The following is a 26,429-nucleotide window of genomic DNA, read 5'->3' as shown; positions in this document are numbered from 1 at the left end:
TTTACATTGACCAGCTTCTGGAATATAGAGTGACAGTAAGACATGCAGCAACTGCCACAGCCTGAATTCGAACCAACATCGTTGTGGTATGCGCCTCAGCATGCTGAGCCACCAGGACGCCAGATCTGGTCTTTGAAGCCGCTGCGGGTTCCCTGAGGCCACAGCAGCAGGAGCTGGAGGGGTGGTATCAAATGTGTTAGAGCTGCCCCACTAATAAGATAAGTGGGCTAATGCTAGCACTAGAGGTTTGCCACTCATCTCAATCTGTCGTGTTTAACAGTCTCACAGGAATAGCTCTCAAATTTAAATGCTGGACGGCTGTTGATGGAGTGGAGGAGTGTGCGTTTCCCGCCGGTGTGCGACGGGCGCGGAGCGGGGCGAGTGTGTATGTTGGTGGGGGGGGGGAGCGAGCACGGGTGGAAGCAATGCAAGACGCTGGCTAAGTCGTATGGAACATCAGTTGACACTAGAAAAATACAGCTGCCGATAAATCTCCGACAACAGCCCCGGACTCAAGTTTCGCTCTGTGATTTATCGGAGTTGTTCCTTTTAGACTTGCCATTTGGACGCGGCGGTCTCTGTAGGTCATTTGTACGACTTACTTTTAAACTTTGATACTACGCAAAGCACTAATGTGAGGGGAAGGAAACTTGGCCTTGCCTTTTCCAAAGATGAAAACGGCTGGATATCATTTCTCTGTTCTCCCTTTTTTTTCCATCCGTAGATCTTATTTCTTTCTCCACTCAAAAAAAAAATAGTCTCAAATAATCAATGATTCATTTTGAAAGTTTGTATTTTATCACTCGTGCGCCCAACAGTTGTTTTCGAAATGCCAAGCGTCTGCTTGAAAATGAGGCTTAATTGAAATATGTGTTTTAAGGTGAAAGCTATTACTCTCATTCAGTCTCTATTGATCTGCGGCTCCGGCACTGATGAGTCCCGCCCAGTGTTTATAAGAGTGCGAGAGAGTTGTTATGTCGAGGCATAACGGCTATTTTTCCAGCGACGTGATTATTTAATAAGAGAGAAAGGCCTGCATGGTGTCTTGATGCTTCGGTGAGCTATTGTATTACACTTATCCGACATGTATACGGCGTTAAAACGTTCGCTGAAACTGAAATACCGTTAAGATATCAAAGTGAATTCAAATTCGATGCAAGCCAGTCACTAAATTTAAACTATAATCCGTAATAGAGGCCTGATACCCTGAAAACGGTCTGACTCCACTGTGCACATTTTGGCACCGGGCTACATGTCAATGCATCATTACTCTAATTATATTCATGCTGTTCCATTACATCATTCACCACGTCGTCACCGGCGAACGACAGGTGTTTGTCATCAAATAACAAGTGCGATATGAATAACAGATTAAATGCTTGTCGTTCCCCGTCCGACATTTTAAGTCCGATCCTTCAGATGCAATAAATTTGTAAAAGTCGTCGGTAGTGGTGGATGATTTGCGCGATTTCCGCAGCATTTTTTAATAAATGTCGTAGCGGCTTGCGAGGTGAAATGTCAACTGGATTCATATGTCAGCATGGCGCCCACTACACTGCAATCAATACTTAGAAAACGCTGACGCTGCTGTCAACACATCTGAGCCTTTCATTATAACCGTGACATTATTCGCAAGCGGCCTTCGTCAAATATTTTCAAAGCGTGCCTGGTTTTCACAAATAAAAAGCTCTCGGCGTAAATCACCCGAACGGGCCGTTAGGCGGCACTGAATTTGATCCTGGCCCTCCCCGTCCTAATTTTGTTTGCTAATGGCCGCGCGGACACCACGCGCGCTCTTTAACACATTCTAATTCCTCCCATCGCCTCCCGTCTCCCGCGCTGAGACGACTTGGAAAAACCGCCGTCCAAGTCTGAGGAAGCTGGCACTCCGCAGTAAGCACCTCAATTACAAATGTTATCAGTCCCGGGGAAAAGAGAGAGCTTAGCACTTGCGTCTGTTTTTCTCATCAGCTGGCGGTGCGGTAGCAGTTAGAGAGACAGGGACAGCAGTTTCATGTGAGCGTGCCTGTGTTAGTGTACGTGTCGATCCTCTAAATCTCGACCCCCCGTCCCTCCTTTAAATATCCCTGCCGCCTTCGTTCTTTCTTGCTATTCCTTGGCATCTAGACTTCCATGCCCTCCGCAAAACCTTAAGAACCTAATCGTCTCAAATTCAGCCCACTGAAATAATTAAGGGTGTGCAAGCCGCCAAAAATAAGGGCGTGTGTATTTCTGAAGTGGGGAGGGGACATATGTTTGGAGTCTCGGGATGCCAGGCCGACTCCAACTAGGTTCAACTTGTTAGGAAAACTGGGTATTGCCTTACACTTCCGTTGACATGACTGCAGTATCGGTGGCGTGGGGTGTGTTAGGTGTCAGCCACCCCTTGGCTGACCCCCCCCAAAGATGTGCATGTTTACAGAGGTGTTCTCACAAACATTTGCCCAGCGCAGCGCGACAGACAGGCCCCACGGGCATGATGAGATGTTTACAGTTATGTTGCTCTACGTACGTCACCCGGAGCTCAGATGTACACCGTGCCGTCAGAACCTGGGCGGTGTATTAATTATGACAATGAGTTCGGTGATTGTTGTAATCAGTCTTGACACATCGTAAAATTCACCAAGGGCTGTTTATAACATTTATGAGTAAATGTAGAGACAACAGGAACGTGTCTGCCGTCCCTTACCAGCCGTTCAAACACGCATGTTGTTTCGGGTACGGAGGAGACGCAATCCTTGAGGGCTGCTCTGATTCATAGATCTGGGGGTTTGAAGGCTTAACAGATGCTAAAACAGCAAAGAGTTGGGAGACAGTTAAGTTAAGTTGATGCTGATTGATCAATTGAGCGTTCATCTAAGGGTCTGTTGGGGCTCGATGACTTGGAAAATGTCAATAAGTCCATTTGTGTGGAATATGTCAATGTTTATGCCCAATTATTGTGGCTCCCACTGCCAGGCCTGCTGAAAACTGACTGAAAAAGTCAGAATTTGATAATCAAACCTGTGGGGTTAAGATATATAGCCCACAGCATCTCATCTGACCACTAAACAACAACACAGGAGCATCAGAATACAGTGAGTTTTGATTGTCGATCGGTGGCCAGTGTGTTCTCATTTGTTGTTTTTAAGACTACAACACCTTGCAGCACTACTTTCCAGCTTGCTTTTACACATATGTACCAATAAAACTAATCAGTGTAAGTTTCCAATAATATTACGCTCAGTATACGCAGCCTTTACAGGTGCAAATCCAATTAAAATTCGCACAAACCATTGAAATTAAATCCTGCTGAACCATGGGTAGGCTAATTAATGGCAGACTAAAGTACACGTTTCCTAATTAGGTCCACACTAAATCTTAGTATCATTAGGTAAAAAAGTTTGAAATAGTTCTTATTATGATCTTATTATGAGAAAATGTTTCAATGAATGTTTAAAATATTAGTAGAAGGAGTTATAGTTATTATTTAGAGGTCAGGGATTAATTTACTGCACTGAAAATAAGTGACAGATTAATCAGTTGCAAATTGCATTTTTTTCCTAGCAGGTCTGTTTTACAGAGTAATCCACAAGGATTGTCATGTTAAATACACTGATCAGGCATAACATTATGACCACCTTCCTATTATTGTGTAGGTCTCCCTTGTGCCTCCAAAACAGTTGTGACTCATCAGAGAATGGACATGGACCTTCTGAGGGTGTCCTGTGGTGTCTGGTAACAGTTTGTTGTTAGTGGGGGACATTTGGGTCCTATGGGTTGAGGGGAGGGGCCTCAGTGGACCATCCCACAGATTGTTGATCAGTTTGGGATCTAGTGAATTTGAAGGTCAGGTCAACACCTTGTGCTGTTCTTCATGTTTTTTTAGTTGTTCCTAAACCGTTGTGTGTGTGTCAGGCTGCATCCTGCTGGGGATGACTGCTGCCATCAAGGAGTGTCATTGCTATGGGGTGGGGGTGCCTGGTCTGGTCGAGGTCGGTGGTACATGTCTAAGTAAAATCCACATGAATGTCAGGTCCAAAAGTTTCCCAGCAGAACAAGATGGTCAATGTTATTTACTTCTCCTGTCAGTGGTCATAATGTTGTGGCTGATCATTGTATTTAATTGCATTTGCACTGAGAGAAAGCTGATCCAGATTTGGATTTTAGCCAGAACTCGCTCATCTAGATGAATGAAAGGACTTTCTTTTTTATTTCTTTTTTTGCTGTTATCTATCTTATCATGGACTTACTTACATGTTCAGGCATAGTATGCAGGTGACGCATGTAATAAGCATGTAATAGAAACTGTACAGAGTTCTCTCTGTCTGCATCCAATGCACCCACAGATGCGAATGCACCTACCCAACACACATTAATGTGAAGCTTTCTATTAGGCTTGCTCCTAAAATGAAAAGCCAGACAAGATTACTCCTCTTTTACCTACACAATGAGACTTCATTTCTATGGCGTTTATGCAACTGTCTTCCCATATATCACCTGCCGAGCAGACGTCACCTTCTGGGAACTACATCTAATACTAGAAACCATGTGATCAGAAAATTTAAAAAGGCTTTAATAAACTGGATGAGGAAAAAAAAAAACTTGACACAGCATTACAAAGTGAAACATATACACAGACTTAATAAAATATACAACACAGAAAGCCTGTATTCATTTCCACTACCAAAGATGGACAGTGATCACATCAGACACACACACACTAACACACACACACACAATTCATAAGCATGCAGACTGGGGAGCAGGCGTCCTTTTGTTGGAGGGAGAATGGGAAGTGTGAAGGACGTGACGAGGGAGATAAGTGTCCTCCAGGGCCCTGAGGTTACCCTAATGGTGTCATACATCACCACTCACAAAGCCATGCAGAGCAAAGTTGTCAATGCATGAATGCTGCACTATTACTATCAGCCGTTTTAATCATGGCAGCTGTCACTGCGCTAATCAACACCATAACTTCACACTGGAAATCACTCAGAAAAACTCTCCCGTGCTGCTGTGTACCAAGAACTGTATACAACGCAGGCAGTAAGTTATGCAGACGGGGCAGAGGCGCTGGATGGCGGCCGCTGTGCAGAGGGGTTGTGACTTTGTAGTGCATCATTGCCCTTGTTTAATGGAGGCTTGGCTTTTCCTAAGCAGTTGTTGTGACAATGCTAAATGCTGCTTTTATGAACGCGCTAAAAGGGTCCCGCCGCCCCACCCCCACCCTTTCGGAGAGACACTCACAAACAGCCTGTCCAATGTGGCTTCCTGGAAACACACACTGAAAAATAAACAGTTCTTGCAACTGTTTCCACCCTGTCCGCACTGACGCAGACTCTAAACACGTATCATCTCTTTTGGTTTCCTTAGCTTCTCGATTCACTTCAGGTTTCTGTGCTGACAGACGACTGGGCCGCTCTGGCTGGATGTCTTGAAACTTATCTTACTATTTGCAAGTGCACTAAACCAACTCATGACACAGAGGCAGAACAACAAGTATGTCAATGATTATATGATAATAGTCAGCAAAGTAGGAGTTATAGCACTCATTTGGTGATCGTCAACTGTCGGTGACAACTATCTCATGCATTGTAGCATCAACTAAAAAATGTCTACGTCTCTTAAACACAACTTAATGTGGAGCACACATGTTAAGCTTGGTTTACATCCCATGCAGAGCCTACGACATCAGTGGCTTAAAACATTTATAACGGTTCACTGGTGTGTCAGCATTGCTCGATGTTAGTCAATGCTAGTCAACTAGCACCTGTTAAACTGTGTTTCTTTGTGAACAACACTCAGCGGCAACTGGAACTGAGCGGCTAACGTCGGAGCTGAAGGTAATAAATGTGAATCAACATTTACTTTGACGACATCTGAGTAGATGGTGTCTCGGAGGCTAAACAACAGTGATTGCACATGCTTGTCTGATCACTGAGACACATGAACAAGGAAATGCCAATCACAGTTGTTGTGGTCTGTGCATACGGGGAAGTGCTCATCAGGCTACGGCATACCTACATCGTAGAAGTGATGCATGGCTATCAACCAAGCTTCAGCCATGTTCTATTACAAAACTGGGCTAGCCAAGGGTAAACATTCACATTATTTGACAAAACCAAGAAACGTTAAAACCACAACAAAAGTTATTTTTTTCCACTCAACGTGGTAGCTTTAAAATGACCATGGTTCATTTCCTCACACTCAGTTTGCACGCTGTATCCCAAGCAAGGGGATTGACTGAGCTTGAAGACAGCTAACTAGTTAGCATAACTTGATGTTAGCCAGCTAATCAGCCACAAACGTTGATCGGTGTGGTTTCCAGATGAATTTTATGTATTAATTTCACATTAAGTGAGTAAAATCTCAGTGTTTAGCCTCAGAAGTGTCTTGTAGCAGTTTAAGAGCAGTTCCCAAGCTGTTAAGATGTCGTCAGAATCGGTAAGTCTTGCACATCATGATTGATCTTCTATCCAGGACGCCTCCTCAAGTGGCATCGTGTCTTCTTTCAGGCCCGAAACACCGCGCGGATACGGGCCCCAAAAATAAGATGGATATGTTGCTCGAGACCCGGGAAAGCAAGAGTTATGACGCCAGCTGGAGAAGGTCTGGTAATATGTGGGTGATTTCTAACTATAAAGATACTGATATCTCAATGTGAGCGATGGAAATGCTCGCGGTGTTGGTTTTCAGGATGGTCGAACCGCCCTGTTTGGGTACCGCTGGAGAGACACTGGGTCAGGTTGCAAACTGTTAGCATTCCTCTGAATTGAGACGGGGCTGGCAAACAGCTGCTGCCGTTTGCCCTTTGCATAGGCAGGACAGGGACCAATGTTCTGGAGACCAGGGTGGAGAACACAAGGAGGACCCTAACCCTTACCCTAAGATGGGAAAAAGAAGGAGCAACGCAGAAACAAAATACAGTATTTATTATATATATATATATATATATATATATGTGTGTATTTTTTTAATAGGTTGTGAATATGCATAATAAGTTGGAGCAATTAAAGGGGAACTACTGTTTTTTACAACCTGGACTTTATTTCTGGCATAAAATATGATCGTTTACTCACCCATATAACTTTGGTGTTATTTGGAGTCGTTCGTCAGATATTTAGATCTGCATATATCCATATAGTGGGAGTGACTGGGGCACCGAAACGCAGCCTCTAAATAACGCATTATCTGCCGCGAAACTTGTTCATTTCACCAATATTTTGTTATGATACGCTAGTGTTATTCCCTGTTGAGTCCGGAGTTACCCGATATCTATTCGCGGACATGCAGCGGTTTGTTGGTTCTGTGGTGCGCGTGGCGCTCAGAGATGACATCATCCAGGTCAGAGGTTAGTAGGTCAATCTACAGACCCCGGATGATGATAACAGGTTACTCCGGACTCAACACGGAATAGCCCTAGCGTATCAAAACAAAATATTGGTGAAATGAACGAGTTTCACGGCAGATAATGCGTTATTTAGAGGCTGCGTTTCGGTGCCCCAGTCGCTCCCACTATATGAATATACGCAGATCTAAATATCTGACGAACGACTCCAAATAACACCAAAGTTATATGGGTGAGTAAACTATCGTATTTTATGCCAGAAATAAGGTGCAGGTTGTAAAAAACAGTAGTTCCCCTTTAATAGTGTTTCTGTCCAATTTTCATCACCACCATCTATGATTAGAACAATTTTCTGTCAGTGTCACAAGCAGCCAAACTACACCTGAAAATTATTCTAAAAACCATAATCAATGACATATCTACATTTGAAACTATAAATAACAAACAATAACAACAAAAAAGAAAAGGATATGGCATTAATATCTTTAGCTAGGGTGAAACCAGCTGTGAGAAGCCATATTTGTAAAGAGCTGCGGCGTGGCGACTCTAGCAGCACTTTGTGTCATCATGAAAACCTGTTTTAACTAATGAGATACATTATCGTTAATCACCTACTCATTAGCGGTGACATGTTCAAGAGAGGCGCGCCAATGGCGGACATGCAGCGGCGCGCACACACAACCGCGCGGCGATGCACACACAACCGCGCGGTGACGCACGCGCGCATATCATTTGCTAATCTCGATGGCTCTGAGGAGTTCTGCTGATTTTGTCATCCTGAGCATATGAACGATGTAATAGCTCGACAGTATGCATGCGGTGACCACGTTTTTTCTTTTTACTTCCACACATGCATTCACTTGCAACACTTCTTCTCACCATGTCCAGAGCTCCGAGGCAGCTTAGGTGGTGTATTTCCCCAGGCGAGAGGTACCCTACCCCGGGTTTAAGGATTCAGAGATTCTGGTTAATGACGCCCAATCCTCCCCTTCCTCCCTGGATGCCATTAGAACCTCATTTTAAAGGAGAGTGATGGGCCAGGCTCGCAGGGTTATCTGGCCTATCTTTTAATCATAAATGAGACCCCTCCTTCTTCTTCCTCCCCCCCATCTTTACCTATGTCTATCTGCCTCCCTCGCTCTACCCCACTGCCCTCTCTCTCCCTCCGTGGGTTAGGGAAAGTGCTGCATCAGCGTTCTCCTCTTTCTCCCCCCTCCTCCTCCTGCGCCCCCTTCCCTTTCCGTCTTTATGCTTTTCCAGCCCATCGCTGATCGGGGGCATCAGTTCCACCGGGGTGACTCCTCCGCCGCCACTTAGGAGCCGCGCAGTCCTCGCCTGTCCGAGAGAAGGGGAGGGCTGGAGAGGTAAAAGGAGGGTCACGGCAATGACAGGAGGCCTTAAAATGGCTCCCATGCTTCTCCAAAGTCTTGCTTTGGAGTGGAGGATCATATAGCTGCTAGCCCTGTGAAACTCTCCTAAAACATTATCTTTATCCAGTGGCACTGTGCTATAAACACCCCCTATCTCGGCAGTCTATTACCTCTGCAGCGTGTGCAATACTTCACAAAATAATTTTTTACACACTCCCCCTCTCTCTCCCTCTCTCTCTCACACATACGGACTCTGCCTACTTTCTTTTGTGGACTGTTAAATTTATGTACAATCACTTTTAAAAATATATTCCGGTCCTTTGCGAAGTTTTGAAAGAGTTGGCTAGAAAAAAATAAAAAATAAAAAATGGTGTTGATGCATTCTCACCTGCAGGCCCGGGCAATGATTTCCAGTCCACATTACTATTCACACACACCACCACCTCAGCGCCACCCCCTCGCCTTCAGTCATTGTCTCTCGCTGCAGTCCTGCAGGGGGTAAACGTCAAACTCTCCAAATTGGATGAAACATTATGGGAAATATTATGAGGCAGCCTGCTGGTGCGATGGCTTGGGGCTTTTGGTTAATTGAGTTGTTGCCCGCGCTGCATACTGAACAGGACCCACGGATGGAAGACGAGTCAGTTGGGACAGTGACTCTTCTCTGGAAGACTTTTCATCTTTATTGGTTAGTGTAGATTAGAAGAAGGGGCCAGACTGAAGGGGGGAGTTAAAGTCACAGTAAGAAGGGCAGCACATTTACCTCTAGTTTTATATTAACAACACATTTTCAGACATTTGCAGTCAACGGCTGCAAAAAGTTATTTTTATCCGTAATATTTTAAGTCCTAGGAGAAAAAAAAAAAAACTTCACTAATAAATCACAAGTTCATAGTCTATTCACAACTTCAGAGCTGTCCCTCTTGCCTGGCCTCCAAAACTTTCTCTGCCAGAGCCGGTGAATAATTCCCCCTCTTTAAGCCTGACGTACAGAAATCTTTTATCCACAATATTAGTCGGAAAAGGAAGACAGAACTGAAATTTTAAAGAGAGGAGGGGATGTGAAGTACTTTTGATCACTGCTGCGACAAGGCTGAGAAGTAACATTTAGTCATTAATGTCAAAGCAGATATATATCCCGGGATTTATATATTAGCATTAAGAGAAGCCTATTAGTTACGTGGCTCATCCTTAATCGGGGTTGCTGCCAATGAGTAATAATCTTATGCAAATATATTCTGCAGGGGAATTTTCGGGTGATTACTATATGCAGATTGAGACTAAAATGAGCAAAATAAGTGATATCCGTACATTGTTTGGGAAAGAAAAGTAAAGATGTTTGAAATCACATGCGACACAGAAATGTTTCAGTTGATTCTATAATTTTTTAGAAGAGAAAGTCTTTGTATATCTTTGTATGTACAGTATTTATGCTGTGCTCTGCACCACAAGACAAGGGCATGTGCTGTATTCGTTTTAAAACAAATAAATCCTCTGTGTCATTAATAAGCCGCATGCCATATTTAAACCTGCTTCAGGCTCACGCGCCATGATATTTTGCAACCGGCTGTCTCGCTGGTTTTTATTAGGCCTCAGAAATTCATTGTGTTTACCGTAAGTGCAAAATGATGCTGATAACTTCCGCTGAAATGGCCCCTGTTGAGATATGCGCGGGCTCCTCGCAGCCGGCGACGGAAGTGCGAGGAGCTTCCAGGCGGCCACTTCATCAACATTTCTCGGCGGGTCAGTGTCCTTCGTTGGCAGAGCACATCAATTCAAAGGGGACATCGATCACGGCCGCCTCTTGTCACATTGACCAGCCCATTAGCTGGACTTAATATACGCCGAGGGAGCTCTGAGGCCAACTTGTCAGTCTCGCGCTCTGTATGAAGTTAGCTCTGGGATGTGTACACGTTTTAGGATACGGAGGGTGCAATGAAGAGGCCGTGAGTTAAAAATGAAAAGAATACGATACACTGAATGAAATTTAAGTGGTTTTGTGTCGCTGCGTGCATCATTTTTTCATTCTTTAATTTTCTAATTAAGTTTTAGGGAGATAAATCATCCTTAAAATGCATGCTATGCTAATTTGCTAGCCAAGTATACAATTTCTAATTTAAATATAATGGTATTAGCTGAAAATCTAAAGAGAAGGAACTGAAATCTAAATTGTGCCAAAAGTGTCGAACTGCTTAAAATTATAACAAAAATGACTAAAGATTAAATGAGCAGAGAGAAATAAACATTGTCCCCCGTGACCATAAACAGCTCCACTGCCTCTCAAAAGTTGTATCGCTGCCTTCTAGGTTAAAACAATGCTTCCTCCCACTGATGTAAACATCCACTCCAGAGCAAACCAGAGCGCCCCAGCTGACTGCTCTGCCTTGTCAGCCCCGGCCCACTCGCGGACGAGGGCCACATTGTCCCCATTGTCTGGCCAAACGGTGGTTTCTGAGAGGAGAAAAGGGGGAAACTTGTGTAAACAAGCTGCAGCTTTAGCATCTCAATGTCACTGCATGGGTGTCTGCTGCTGAGCAATGCGTTGTTCCTGCCGGCACCGCGCATTCCTGCCTGGGCAAACTTTGGACACAGCTCTGCCCTTGACTTCTTCTGAGGATTTATGAATACGTTGTAATGAGTGCTTATCGAAATGCATAAACGTCTGCAGAAAAATTATGCCACACAAACTTCCTCCAGGAAACCCAAGCAGAATTAAGCTACAGCAAAGCGTATTGAACTCTCGGTGGCCAGATCAGCTGACTGTGCCAGTGAGTTGTTTACCTGACTGGAGGCAACCACATGGAGGGACATTCAGGGTTTTGTTTTTTTTTTTGCCACCACGATAGCGCACACATTTGCTTCCTTTTTGTTTTTGTCCTTTGAGTCCGTTAATTTGTCCTCACGTTGTGTTCTTGCGCGGAGCAGATGAGAGGCGCGGGTAACGCATTCGCTGCAGCCGGGCCGCCCCGTTCCACTCCGCCGCCATTAGCCATTCTATGGGTTTTTTTGATCACGTCGGAGTGTGAAGTCAGTGTGGACACACAAATCCGAGCGCGCAGACACACTTTTTGACCTCCACGCGTCCTCTCTGTATTCACCGTTTCACACAGTCAAATTTTAAGAGGGACGGGGCTCCTCTGTCTCTAATGATTACTGGCTAAAGACATTCCTTTATTAGTGTCTAGTTTTGTAATGCTGCCAAATAACACTTTATTGCCCTTTAATTAAATATTAATGGTGGTGTCATTACATCTTCATTCATAATTAAAGAGCTGCTAACGAGTGATATTGCATATTAATGTAATTAAACATCCGTACCATGTGTGTGCGTGTGTGCCGTTGTCGAGTGATAGTTGTATCTGATTTAAACAACAGAAATTGGGGGTTTTTGTTTACAATCCACGAGCGAACGATCGTTTTTTTATACCTTTGAAAATGTAAATGTTACAGCATCCTGGTAAAACTGCACATTGATTTAGTCATTCCTTTTATTCCCATCCACAATCCAGTCTTAAGGCCTCAGAAAGCCGCCTGTGTATTACGTCTGTGAGGAGATAACAGCCTGCTCTCCATCTCTTACCCCCAGCTGATCAATGCCCCATTAGGAACTGAGGGGGGAATGGTAGGATAAGAAAAAGAGGGTCCGTCCCTGCTAAACTTACCCCCCACCGCAGCTGCAGATTACCCCTCACCCCCCCGACTTCACGACTCCCTAAGATGTGGCAGGTAGTAATAATGCATGATAACAACCAGGCTTTTGTTGTCAGCTCGGCAAACAGGAAGTTTCTGCCCTGGAGGTCACACGGTGAAGACGGACACCAGCAGAAGCAGCGGCAGCAGCCATCTTTAAACCCCTCTTTTAGTGACGTGACCCCTGACCCAGCCTCAGAGAAGGTCAGGCAAAATTTATCTCTCAGTGGACAAACTGGCCCCTCTTTTTAAGTCGCCGTGTTAATAATCGCCCGCAGTGCGTGCTTTGGCATTTTCAAACAAAATGGTGCGTGCGTTGATTTTTTAATGAACAGGATGCAGAGGCAATAGAGATGCATGTTTACTAGAATTTAATTTGGTGCATTTGTTTTACTGTTGGTCTGTTGAACATTTCATCCGTCACTTGCTATAATATTGCACCAGTATAAGTGGTGAGATCAGGAAACAGCGTCGCAACGAGGGGACAATCAAGAAAGAGAGCTAATCTAATTAATAATTGCTCCTATAACTAAAAGAAGCAGTCACTGTAAATATATACAAATTTGTAAAGAACTGAAATTATTGGGCACTTTTGGACCATGGAAATATGGGAACTTGTAACTACTAGCTAAACAGATCCCCTGGGAGCTACATATCTTTTTCACCGCTAATATTAACACTGGGGTGACGTCAAAGCAGACTTGTGGTTTGCACAGTTAACGTCACTTAGTGTGAATCGGTGCAACATGCGACAGCTACAGGATCGATACAGAGTGAACTTCAGTGTCGGCCCGTATCTCTGTGTTTTGTTCCATTAAATAATGTTAAACGCTGCTGTTTGCACGGACAAGGTTTTAACAACATTTGCATGGTTCTGTGAAATGCCAGTTGACGGTGTTGCATTCATAGGTTCAATGAACCTACTTACACTTACATCTGAACGAATCACCATACGCTTACACTGATCAGGCATAACATTATGACCACTGACAGGAGAAGTAAATAACTGTGACCATCTTGTGACAATACAGTGTTCTGCTGGGAAACGTTTGGACCTGGCATTCATTCCTGTGGATGTTACTTAGACATGTACCACCCACCTAGACCAGACCAGACACCCCCACCCCATAGCAATGACACTCCTTGATGGCAGCAGCTGTCCTCAGCAGGATGCATAGACAAAATCGATTTAGGAACAACTAAAAAAAACATGAAGGTGTTGACCTGGCCTCCAAATTCACTAGATCTCAAACTGATCAAGCATCTGTGGGATGATCCACAGAGGCCCCTCTCCTCAACACGTAGGACCCAAAGGCCACCACAGGACACCCTCAGAAGACCCATGTCCATTCTCTGATGAGTCAGGACTGTTTTGGAGACACAAGGGAGACCTACACAATATTGGGAGTATGGTGTATGTCACTAAATGTTCATCTTGTAATGGGAAAGTATCTATCATGAAGAGGTACGAGAGCTAACAGCTACAATTGTTGTCAGTTCCTTCAGGGCAGAACCTTACAAAAGGTGATACTGCCACATAGGAACTCCGAAAAGCTTAGATATTGTAAAAGGTTCAGGAAATGTTCGGAAAACATTTTAAGAATATGCAAACAGTTGTAATGTGTTCAATGTTTCACGAAGCACACCTTATATTATATAAGTTCGAAAAGCACATCTTGAAACAACAAGATCTGGAGAAGTCAGGAAGGAGAGCGAGATCCGGACATCAGCGCTGCAACTCATGCAGTCACACTCAAACCATCATTCCCCGCCGCTGCCTCATCAGTTAGGCAGAATCCGACGTACTCATGTAAACCAAGGGAGGAAGGCAGAAGAGATGAGTGAATGTTTTCCACACAGTAATGAAAGTCAAATCCACCAGGGCACTTGGAAGCACTACACACGCTGCAGCCATTAAAAGTCAATCTGGGTGTCTGCTGCGTAAACAAATATCTATGATTATTCCAACCTGCCATCCTCAGACAGCACTAAAACATCCTTCAATTAGGCAGCCCCAAACAAAGCCCTCTCTCCACCTCTCTGCCACGTACCACGTCCTGCTCCTTGCTCTCTCTCTCTCTCCCTCTTTCTCTCTGAACACCTTTCACTCATCATGATGTGTCAACTGTTTGCAGGAGAGGGAGCAAAGACGGCGAGCTCTTTGACCCGCGCCGAGGCAGCAATGGTGTACAAGAGACACAGGCTTCATTGTTTGTTGGCTGGATCAATCAGAAAACACCTTAGGGTCTTTCTCTGAACTTTGGCCACACAGCTGGATGAGTAGGGGCTGTTGCGGAGGGTCAAGAGACAAGAATGTCATGAGAAGAGATGAGCAACTTTCTTGTACCCGCTGGCTTAGTATGTTTATCTGTTGAATAGCATGTGTGCTAAGTTGGTTTACTGTCTGTTTAAGAACAACAAACCTTTCAGAGGAGTGGAGTTTCTGACTTTAGGAGGCCTCAAACATTTTGTTTTCTCTCTGTGATTTAAACAAGTGTCAGCACAAACCTGTTTTTTTCCCCTTTCTTTTCTGCATGTTGCGAGAGAAAACAAGTACTATTTGATCAAGTGTCAACGTTCATTTCCTTCACCCTAATCACCTCGATCCCTCTCCGTTCGTCACGTCAGTAGGTAAGAAGATCGCTTCCATTCAGAGTTTCGCTTTGACAAAACATTTACTGAAACCCAAACGGAGGCAGTTAACATTTTTCCATCTCATTACCAGAGAAATCATCTGGATAACATCACTCGCAGGAAACGCTAAAACATGTTCTCTTAGGAGACGTGTACCGGGAAAGTGATTCATGGTAATGCAAAGTGTAAATCCAAACAGAGCGCACTGTAATCGGTAAACGCCCGAACTGGACCACATCTGGACTTGGATTTTTTTGGGTGCAGTTACGGTAGAGTCAGAAAGCAAGTGATCTAATTGGTTGGCATTCAAATAACAATAATGCGTGACACTGTACTTGGTCAGCAAGTTCCATATTGCATCTTTAAGCTCTTAAACTACAGTATGCATCAGATTTAAAACCATTTGCCTCATATTGTATAGCTCGCCCTATTGCCACCATAATAGCTCTGACCTATTAGAGCACCAACAAGGGGGCTCTCTTATAATAATAATAATAATAATACATTTTATTTAAAAGCGCTTTTCAAGATACTCAAAGACACTTTACATAAAAAGGACATCAAATTAGCAAAACAATGTGAAATATAACATCAAAAACACAATAAACTGAGCTAAACATTAAAAGCAATGGCTCCTGTTTGTGTCCTGTGGATTGTACCAGGCTTGTTCCAGCACATCCCACAGAGGCTCGATCAGATTGGGATCTGGGGACTTTGGATCTGGTCAGTCGTGCATTGTGGCGGGTGAATTATCCATCTGAGGGAGGCCTTGTGCCATCTGGGAGTGCCGTTGTCATGGTGGGCGCTCGGCATCCTCTGCAACAATGCTCGGGATAACGATACGTGTCAAAGTAGCGTCCACATGAATGCCAGGACCCTGTCATTTTTGTGTGGTTTTAATGCTGTGACCGGTGTAAATATGACTGGCTTCAGATATTTAATTTGCCTTTGTGGCTCTATCGCTGGGAGCATACAAGCTCTAAAATCTAGTATCACAATTGAGTCTTTTCTCTCTCTCCGATTTCTAAGCACTAATGTAATCTCCAGCTTATTCAGTTATTTAAGTTGATTTATATACTTTGTCGAACATGTGACAAGCCCTCAAGGGATAACAAGCCTCGCCTCAGATCAGGCCTATGCTTCTTCGGCATCACAGACGAGGCTAAAGCTAATCCAATTGCTTATCATTGTGAAACTCTTCAGCCCATGTGGTTGAATTTAATACTAGTTGAAATCCAATATGTGTGGTATTTTCCCAAGAAATAAGTCGGTTCAAAGTGAAATCACATCTTTAAGTGCCGCCAATTCAGACAGCGGCAGTCCCTAAGCTGGAGAGGCTTGCAGCCTTATGCGGGCTAATTTCAGCTGAAGAGGAGCCATTGAGAGACTCACAGGCTGCTTCTATCTCTTAACTCTCACTTAAGGGAGAAAGTTCCTGCCTACCAAAGTTTTAATATGAAGCATGCTGATTTCAAAACAAGCTAATTTGCTTGAAGCGCAGGGGAACGTTAAAAGGCTGCATTCATAATTATCATCAAAGGCAACTGTTGTTTCAGCTCGTTCCGTATCGTGTTTTCAAGAAAAACTTGAACGCATAGTTCATCTCTGGATACAAGGCAACAATGATGGATTTTGATTTACTGAAGGCGTGAACAAACATTGCTGCCGGGCTGTTTCTGCTCTGTGGATTATAAAAAACAAGGAGTTTGGGTATTTTAGTTTTTTTTTTAGCACAAGAGATGCTTTATGTCTTACATGGACGACGATGACCAGGTTTTTATTTTTGGAGTTCAATGCACTGGGTGTGGAGTATTTTAGGTTTTCATATTAACAGTGTAAACATACAGTAACTATGTAAGCTCTGGAAATGCTTGGTTCACCCTACACTTGCAAGGCAGCTGGATTCATGTGAGATTCATGAGATTACGAGTTCACGGGACGATCCAAAGAGGTGTGGACCAATCAGCACAGTGTGAGGAATTTTTGGCAGCAACGGGTGTGTTCTAGGTGTGATTGCGGCCACTTTTTATGCACGAATTGTCCTTACAAAGACTGTCTACAAACATGCTAACTGCATAGCTAGCTAAAGTGACTTTCTAGCTTTCAATGCTCCCCAGACTGCAACTTGTTGTGTTTCCTCTTCAGTGCTCTCATACCACGTCATATGGTTTGCAGATGACAAACAGTTCATCCAGTCACCTTCCAAGTATTTTTAAAGTGCTGGCCCTTTCAAGTAGTTTGCGTAGATGACTTACCAGAGAATTTTGCGTGATTTGGCACATCAGGTAACGATACTGACGTACCAAACCAACATAAAATAATTGCAGACACGAAGGACGACCGTGGCGTCGCCTCACCACCTATGTCTGGACCAAAACGATTGCACTTGAACGTATCACAAACACGGCAGCCAGTGGCATGAAACTGCTTCAAACAGCTGTGCAGGCATCGGATCTGCATAAGCCCATTCTGATGCAGAGCCGCCATCGGGGCACACCACAGAAACTACAGTCACAGATGCTCACCGACACCCAACAACGTCACAGCCCTTAAGTTTGCCCGAACCGACCTGAATAACTGAATGTCCTCAAACCATCCATCGAAATAAATACATTCTGAAATACGTGAATGGATGCATTCTTTTAAAAATGTGACGGCAGTGAAAGTCGGCATTTTATTTGAAGTCAGCAATGTCGCCACTGCCCCTCTTGTGGAGACACTCCCAAGATTTACTTTACTATCCTGCGCTGCTGTTTGTTCTGTAACCACACCGGCGTACCGACTTTATTCGAGATGTGTTTTTTTAAGTCAAATCCAGCTGCGGCGCATTTTGTCAACATAAAATATAAGTCATAAGAGCAGCAACGCATTGTGTTTTGTTCAAAATATTATGCCAAAGAACAGCAAACCGTAAAGTCTAACCTAATAAGAAGTCAGCTGAAATGGAGGAAAAAATATCTCAGGACATCAGATAAAAGCCACATGCTTCTCATCTGTAAGCATTCTAAGTTAAGAAATAATTATAGAATGAAGTCAGTGTATATATTTTGCGGGTTATTAAGGTACACACGCGGCTCGGCGAAGAGAAAGAAGTGATGTTGCCCGAAAGGTATGCGGCGCAGCGGATGTGCGGAAGACCACACAGAGAGTTCCTTCACACTTTATCCGGAATTCAATTGTAGATTAAGAGTCTAAATCCAAACTCACAGTTATCATGTTTCAAGAGACAAAAAGCAGCCAAACCCAGCATGTGCAGGACGGATAATGATGCAGCTGTGCACGAAAAGGATGCACGTCCAGGTGAAACTCTCGACAGTTGTATCTGCTAAAAACAGCTGAGCCTCGGTTTGGTGGATTAACACTGCCACATAAATGCCTTATTTAAACAGCCCTTTGGAAAACAAATCACCAAGGTGCATAGGAGCTATACATTAATTTCCGATTTGGGCTCTGTGCCAAAGCGGTTTGACAGAGTAACTAAACATTTCCAAGTGGATGAGGGCTTCTAAATGCTTTTTGACAGCTTGTAGCGTTTCTTGCTAAGCCCAGAGCACGCAGAAGAAAACAGAGACACACACACATGCTCCAGAACTGAAATTCGGCGACGCATGTGCATAGACACCTGTGTTCCCCGCACACACACCTGTGCATAGTCTCCAAGTCACACACTCCTCATGTGCCCCCTTTCCCGTTGTGTAGGGATAAATTACAGAGAAGACAATGAAAAATGGAAGGTGTTCAGAGGGATATTAGATTAAGCTAATCGAATTTGAGGAGAAATTGTTGCAGAACATCATGGGAAAACATATCTATTATGGAGACATATTAGCGGTTAAATTTATCTGAGCTTTTTACGCATTGCTTTTCTTAGTTTTTTTTTTCCTTTCTTCCATCCCTCTTTTCATTAAAAGTGTTTTCCTGTGCAGCCGACTCACTGCGCGTTCACGCTCCCCGTCCAAAAATGTTCCGAGCGTCACCGACTAGGCCGGCTTTCATATTTTACCCATACCTCTGCATTCTTTGTGCAAAATAGATGTTTTTTTTATAACTCAATAAACTTGTTTTGAGGTAACGTGCCTTTACGGTAATTGAATAAGTAATCAGGATGCTTCAGTGCAACCGCAACAATCTCCACCCAGTCGAGGGCAAAAGGCTCATTTTGATTGGCAGCTGGGATACTCCCTGTCTATTAGTGCATTCAATACATGCGGGAAATGGAAAGTTTCTGACCTACATGCAGTACGTGCCCGCACAGAGAGGACAGTGTTGTAAAGAGGACGAGTACAGGAAGCTGAACATTTGCGCTGAGCTGCACCTCTGGCTCCACTGACCTTGACCTCCTCTTGGGTCAAACACTTCTCACGTCCTTCCTGCAATGAATGGATCCTGTGATATAAGAGAACGCGTGTTTTTTATTCCAGGTGCATGTTTTTGACCACATCTGCTTATATATTACACTATATGGCCAAAGTTATGCAGACATCCACATTGTACTTTCGCAGTGGGTCTGTTTTTATGAATTAGGCCCGGGCACCTCATTTTAAAACAAGTAAAATCTTAATGCAACAGACCACACTAACATTTCTGTGTGCTTCAAACGTGTTGTCTTGCTTTGGGGCTGATGCAAACCCAGATCAGATTCTGGTATGTTGTGGAAAGCCTTGAAACTGTGGCAAAACCCTGCAGTTACAAAAGACACAAAACTTTTTCTAGAAGAAAACGAGATCAACACTGACATATGCATGCACTGCATTATATGTTTGGATGCAGCGTGCACAAAACGTGCAATAGCAGGTGAAGATGTGCACGTAATAAAGCTGACTGGCATTTTATATGTATGTATTTTTTTTTATATGTATGCATGCATGTACATGTGCGAGTAAACTAACTGTCTATCCTGCAAATACCCATCAATATATTAGTATTATACATGTTTCTTTTATATATACTCAATAGTTGCGGCTTGTTCCCTACTATTTGCTTTTCTAGTCAGATGCCAAACTGCATTTCATTGTACGTATATGTACCTGTACTACATGCAATGACAATAATCTAATCTAATATTTGTCAAATACTTTCTTCTCAGATCATTTCTGGCAACTCTGAGCAATTCATCATCACACTTTTCCCTGAACGCCTGTTTAAACACATGACTAAGAGAAACAAAACTGCAATGTTCTTTTAACTACCTTTAAGGCAAACTGGTAATTCCTTGATTTATCGTCACTCCACCGCGAACACACGGCCTGTGTGCAGTCTACAGGCGTAAACAACACGCAGCGCGTCAGAAAACCGCTTCGAACAGACAAGGCCTGCGTCTGAAACAGGCTTGATTAACACGTAAGTGGGCTCAACATTTGCAATAACACTGCTAATCTATGCAAACTTTCTTTAGCCTTGTTGCAACGTTGAATGCCTGACCGGCCGTGCAGAGGCGTATGGTAAAATACACTCTGTAAAAATGTGACAAAGACCGACTTCTCTTCCGGCCTACAAAGGATTCCAAGTTTCGCCATCCTGCCCAGCTGCCTAGAATAGACAACACAGCCTCTTTTGTCGGGATGAGTCAATCTGTGTGGGTGTGAATGCATTAGCCCTTCACAACAGAATTATGCCCCTGGACTCCCCCGCTTTGCTTTCAAATATTCTGTGATAGGTTCCCGCGGTCATGTTTAGATCACTTCCGGGCGATGATTTGCCATAAGAGAAGATGAATGGCGACCATTGAGATGCTGAATAATTATACTTGGACCTGCGAGTTGGGGAACACATAACCCTCAGAGGGTAACATGACAAACATGTTTTTCGGGGCCTGGCAACAAAGAGCATGTTTTGATGTGACTGGGCATATTCCCTGAATTGAGTCATGTGGCGGGGTTATCGCTGTGGTGCGTGGGCCGTCTGTCTTTCTGTTTGTCCATCTCTGCACTTTGCTTTTCACTGTCTGACTAACGGGTTTATGCGTGTGTGCCTGTGTGTGAGAGTGTATATGTACGTGTGGGTGTTCATACTGGCATGCATATGCTCATTTGTGACACTATAGAGTCTGTGCATGTGTGTGACAGAGAGAGAGAGAGAGAGAGAGTGTCACTGCAGCCTGGGGAAAGGAATGGACCACAGCAGAGGACGAAGACTCACTCAGTGGGAGATCTCTCTGAAGTCATCGTTTCCAACAGCAAGCAGACCACTGGTCGTTATCACGCACACGCAGCATCTGTGCAAATGTTGAATTCTCATGAAGGTCCATTGAGTTCTAAGCACAATCCATTCATTCAGTACAGCCAGCAGGACCAAACTATCTGTTTTTTCGTCCATCGGGGCCCAGAATCCCTCAAATTACTGTCATGTTAAATCAATCTGCAGTGCACAATTCATGATGATTTGCTGGACCCTGGCATTTCTAAAACCTAGGCCTTACTGTGATGTTTTTATGCAAGAATTTTCTCAACATGCAGAGGTGACTGGGCCTTGCAGTACGTGCTATTTTAAAAAAAAAAAACTTCAGTGCAACAGAAACAACTCTTTTTTTAGAGTTGCAACGCAAGTACCTCAAAGTCAAATAAACTTCACGCTTAAAAATACACTTTTGGTCTCCGTGCCGTGTTGCAAGATCCCGCTCTTGCTCTCCCCCCTCGAAACAAAACAAAACAAAGGAAGTCTCCTCTTCTCTGGATTTTAGCAATAAAGTTGATATCACTGAGCATGAAATAAATGAAATACAAAACTTCACAGGAACTCGAATGCCCGAGCATTAAAATAAAATAGACCACATCAACCAACCATTAATTTATGGTAAATTACAAAAATAAATTACCATATTACATTAATTAACAAATTAACTTTTCACACATATACATATGGGCTTGCAGTGCAAGACAACTGGATTAATTAAAACATGCACAACTGAAAAGCATGTCTTTAATAACTTTTGTGAAGAGACGCAATAAATGTATTAAGGCCAATGGTAAGGCCATTAAAATGCATCAAAGCAGATAAACATGAGCTCTTGTTGCTGCCACACCTCTATTTGAAAGGAACATCCAGTCAACCATAAAGCACCTTCTGTGTGCTCACCGATCAGGCATAACATTATGACCACCTTCCTAATATTGTGTAGGTCTCCCTTGTGCCTCCAAAACAGTTGTGACTCATCAGAGAATGGACACGGGCCTTCTGAGGGTGCCTTGTGCTGTTTTTCATGTTTTTTGAGAAGTTCCTAAAATCCTGCTGGGGATGGCTGCTGCCATCAAGGAGTGTCCTTGCTATGGGGTGAGGGTGACTGGTCTGGTCTAGGTGGGTGCTACATGTCTAAGTAACCAAAGTTTCCAAGCAGAACATTGTATTGTCACAAGATGGTCAGTGTTATTTACTTTTCCTGTCAATGGTTTTAATGTTGTGGCTCACCTGTGTGTGTGTATATGCACTTACATCTCTTTATCTGTATTCTCTCTTAAAATAAATGAATACAGGTCTGCAGCCCTTGATGAAAACTGAATACATTTCCAAATTACCCACTCTCTCACACACACACAAACCAACACACGCACAATAGCCGGTCTGCTGTGTTCATACACACGCGTGCAGACACACACTTCAGACGTGTACATTGCACATGCACAGCTTGGCCCATTAGCTGTGACATGTGACGTTTCGACGGGGCAAATGAAGCTCAACAATTGATGTCAGAGCCTTACAAATTAAACAAATGGGGGACCGCCATGGTGTATTAGGCACCCCAAACCCCCTGATGAACACAGCCGAGGCACACGCCAGCAGGACAACATTGTCTCGCTCCTCTCTCCTCCCCTAAACGAGGCCCTGAGAAATTCAGGGACAATGCCGCCCGAACACACACACATCCACACACACACACACACCCACCCACACACTACAATCAGTCAATGAGCAAAAATGAAACTAACCGCGCATTGATTGCCAATTGAGTCCTTTGACAAGCAAATAAACAGCACCGATTCTGGCGATCAATGTGATTGATATATAATTCGCTCATCTCGCAGCGGTGTATGTATACAGACTGTGAAGGCACAGTAGGTCGAAGAACGCATGTCACTGAGTGAGTATTGCGAGTAGGTGAAGTGCTACAGCGCCGTTCCCCCGCTGTAACACCGGCATCACGGTGTTCTTGCTGAAACTTTGTAGTTTTAAACTAATCTAAACTGAGAGCAGCATGATGAAACGGGATTCATTAGTCCAGCGGTATTTATGTGCGCAAACTGCTTGAAAGCTGCTTGAGGAGATAATAGCTTGTGCATGGCACCAGTGGCAGGGATTTGGGTGTGGATGAAATTGAATTAGATCATTTGCCTAACTAGCCAATTCGCTTTGGCCAAAAGATTGAAACCACAGGATTAAATACGCAAGCTTCACAAAGCTGGAAGAAAAGAGTTCTGTTCTGAAACGCAACTTAAAAATTGTGTTTTACATCTATATAACACAACAGTGGACACATAGGAATTATTAACTATATAATAGTCTGCAATTTATATATATAATTTGATATCAAATTCCATTTTCTGACCATTTCATATGATCAAAAGTCCATTCTTTAAAGCTTTATTTCACTGACGTCGCCGAGTCTCTATAAACTTTACAATGAAATAAATGATGTATGTGCACGCTGGATGCAGGATCCTACACATAGACACGCGTGTTAGTGTGCGCGCCTTTGTCTGAGCGTTTGTTAATCCATATGCAAACACGTTGTCCATCGACGGACCTTGTGAGGGGTGAAACACCCTGGGACCAGAGGAAAAGAGCCGGGATGAGTCACGATTAGGGAACTCCACGATTCACAGCACCTGCACACACCGCATGCCAGACGCAATCACATCAAATCAAACTCAAAGGCGCACACACACACGCACACACACGCACACACAAACAAAATACGAAGCCAGGAGTGAGGGGATGCACAAAAAGTGCAATAACACCCTCCAGACACGCCAGATACAAGGGCTCACGACACACACACCTGTAAAGAATACAAAGCGGTAAGTGAAACCCCCCGTGCACACAATACGGGAACATCTGTGCTCTGCGCGGACGCAATCACACATGTACACAGGTGTGGCAGGTCCATTTTGTTTTCACTAACCCCCATAGCCTTTACACAATCCCCAGCAAATAGGACCGCTGTTGCACGGCAGATATAGGTGTACGGCTCCTTGTTTGGCTTTGTAAAAACACGGCGCGATGGCAGTGAGAAATTGTGCTGGGAATAAATGCATCACCTCTGTTTGGGAGGGATGCCTCATCATAAGCCATCAGCCTGTATATGTGTTTGTGTGCCTGTGCGTGTGCGCGCAGAGGAGGGAGAGGAGAGAGATGGAATATCTAAAAGGGGTTAAGTGCCAGGGTTACCCATCCAAGGAGCATTAAATGAAGGCTCTCACTTTGATGGACACCGGCACCGGGATCCCTGATGTCCCAAAATATTAGGTTTCTCTTCTAATAATGTTGGAAATATTGCCTACTGTCATGATTAATCTGGCTGGCTGCTGGGCCTGATTGCAGGTGACGCGGTCACAGCACAGTGCCTGTGTTAGTTTCCACACACCGTCAGCTTCGCTCCACACAGAGCTGCAGCCAGGAGCAGGGCTGATAGGAGCCATCGCAGCTGCCGCTAATGTAATGTGACAGCGGAGAAGGAAACCTTTATTTTAATTCAAACAACAAAAGCCAAACAGCCAAACTTATCTGCGTGCCCAACATTTTCCCTCCAACACAATGAGTTCTTTTTCCCCCCTTCTCTCTACCAAAGTCCCTTTTGCTCTTTTCATTTTCTGCCCTCCCTTTTTTTTTTTTTCATTGGGTGAAGTAAATCTTATGTACACCAGTTGTTGCTGGAGCAGTATCTGGCAAAAGACGAGAGAAAGAGGGAAAAAATATATAAAAGAGCATTTGGGGAAAAGTGGAGGTATTCGCAGATGTGGAGGAAGGCGCAAAAACATTTGTCAAATCAAAGGCTTGAATTATTGCACGTAGTCGGGTCAGTTTCACATGCCACTTAGACGTCCCATTGTCCTGACGCTGAACAAGACCGCCTTTATGTGACAGGCTTGAAAAACAACGTTAGCCCTCCTCATAATCAAATCTGTGGATACCAACAGGCCAGCAGGCCCTGCCACTTGGAATTCTTTGCATTGGCCATGGTCAGGATGTGCCGTTTGGCCCCAACAATGGCAACATTGATTTTAGCGCCATGAGAATTTTGGTTGAGCTGTAAAAACTGGTACCGATGGGGGGGGGGGGGGGGGGGGGACACCGATCTTAGCCTTTCCCAGGAGGATGTTGTGTGCGCGGGGCTGCGGGGGGAAGGTGAGTCACTCGTAGGCTCCAGGGCTCTGACCCACTGGACCTCTGGTCTAATTCAATCAGGCCAGCATCATTAGTCCACCATTATCAGACATTATCTCCAAGGCCAAGCAGGATAGTTATCTCGTGCCAGCGTTGGAAGGAAAATGAGCAAGACGTACACTTCCTGTCCTGTCTTTGCGCGCCACAATTGCAGGCTGGGTGTTTTTGCCACAATCGGGCCTTGTTTACGTGCATCATTTCGGGGGAGCCGGTGCTCGAGAGAACTGATGTTACATTGATGTCTTGTTGCTATGTTGCCGGGGCTAAGGCCATGGCACAAAGGCATGACCTTCCTGTTTGGCCGCGTAGTAACTTACTGAGTTGATACAAATTACCCCACTTTTCGATCTACCAATTTAGCTGCTACTTAGTGGGCAGGGGTCAAAGCGAGCCCTTTCATCTGGGGCATCTTTTGAAGTGGGCTGCTGCAGACCACTGTGAGACTTTAGCACCAAGGGGAGGGAATGTGAAAGGGGGAAAGCCTTGAACAATGGGCCCCCCTTAGAAAAGCCTCCAAATCTTGGAGGCTAACTTCAAAAGAGGCCCCCGGTGTCAACGCCTGTGTTGTGGCCCGGCGCTGAACACGCTGTTTCCCTGGATATAAATGTTTTATTAGAGGGCACACCACCTCAGGCTTACCCTGTCGCTGTCAGAGGTAGGAGGAACAAGGCGGACACTGTGCGGCCCCTGAGAGCAACATCAAACATAACGGTCTTTGCATCCGTGAACGAATGAACAACAAAACGTTATTCATCACGTAATATGTTAACTATTTTTTACAGCTTTCCGCGTGGAATGTCATTCTCCTCTGTATTTTTTTGACATTGATGATTAAAGGGAGGTCCAAAATATAGACTTTATATGGATTTTAATATTATTTGACTAATATGAAACAGCGAAAGTCTTTTCCCGACATATAATCAAATGAGAAAATGTTTAAAAGTGAGCCACATGATGCGAGCATATCACACGCAGCAGCGTCACGATGCCAGACAAATACCACAAGTATACATAATTCATCACCAATC

The sequence above is a fragment of the Chelon labrosus genome (assembly GCF_963514085.1).
Source record: "Chelon labrosus genome assembly, chromosome: 7".
Taxonomy (NCBI): Eukaryota; Metazoa; Chordata; class Actinopteri; order Mugiliformes; family Mugilidae; genus Chelon; species Chelon labrosus.
The sequence above is the reverse complement of the archived record's forward strand: the minus strand, read 5'-3'. Positions refer to the sequence as shown.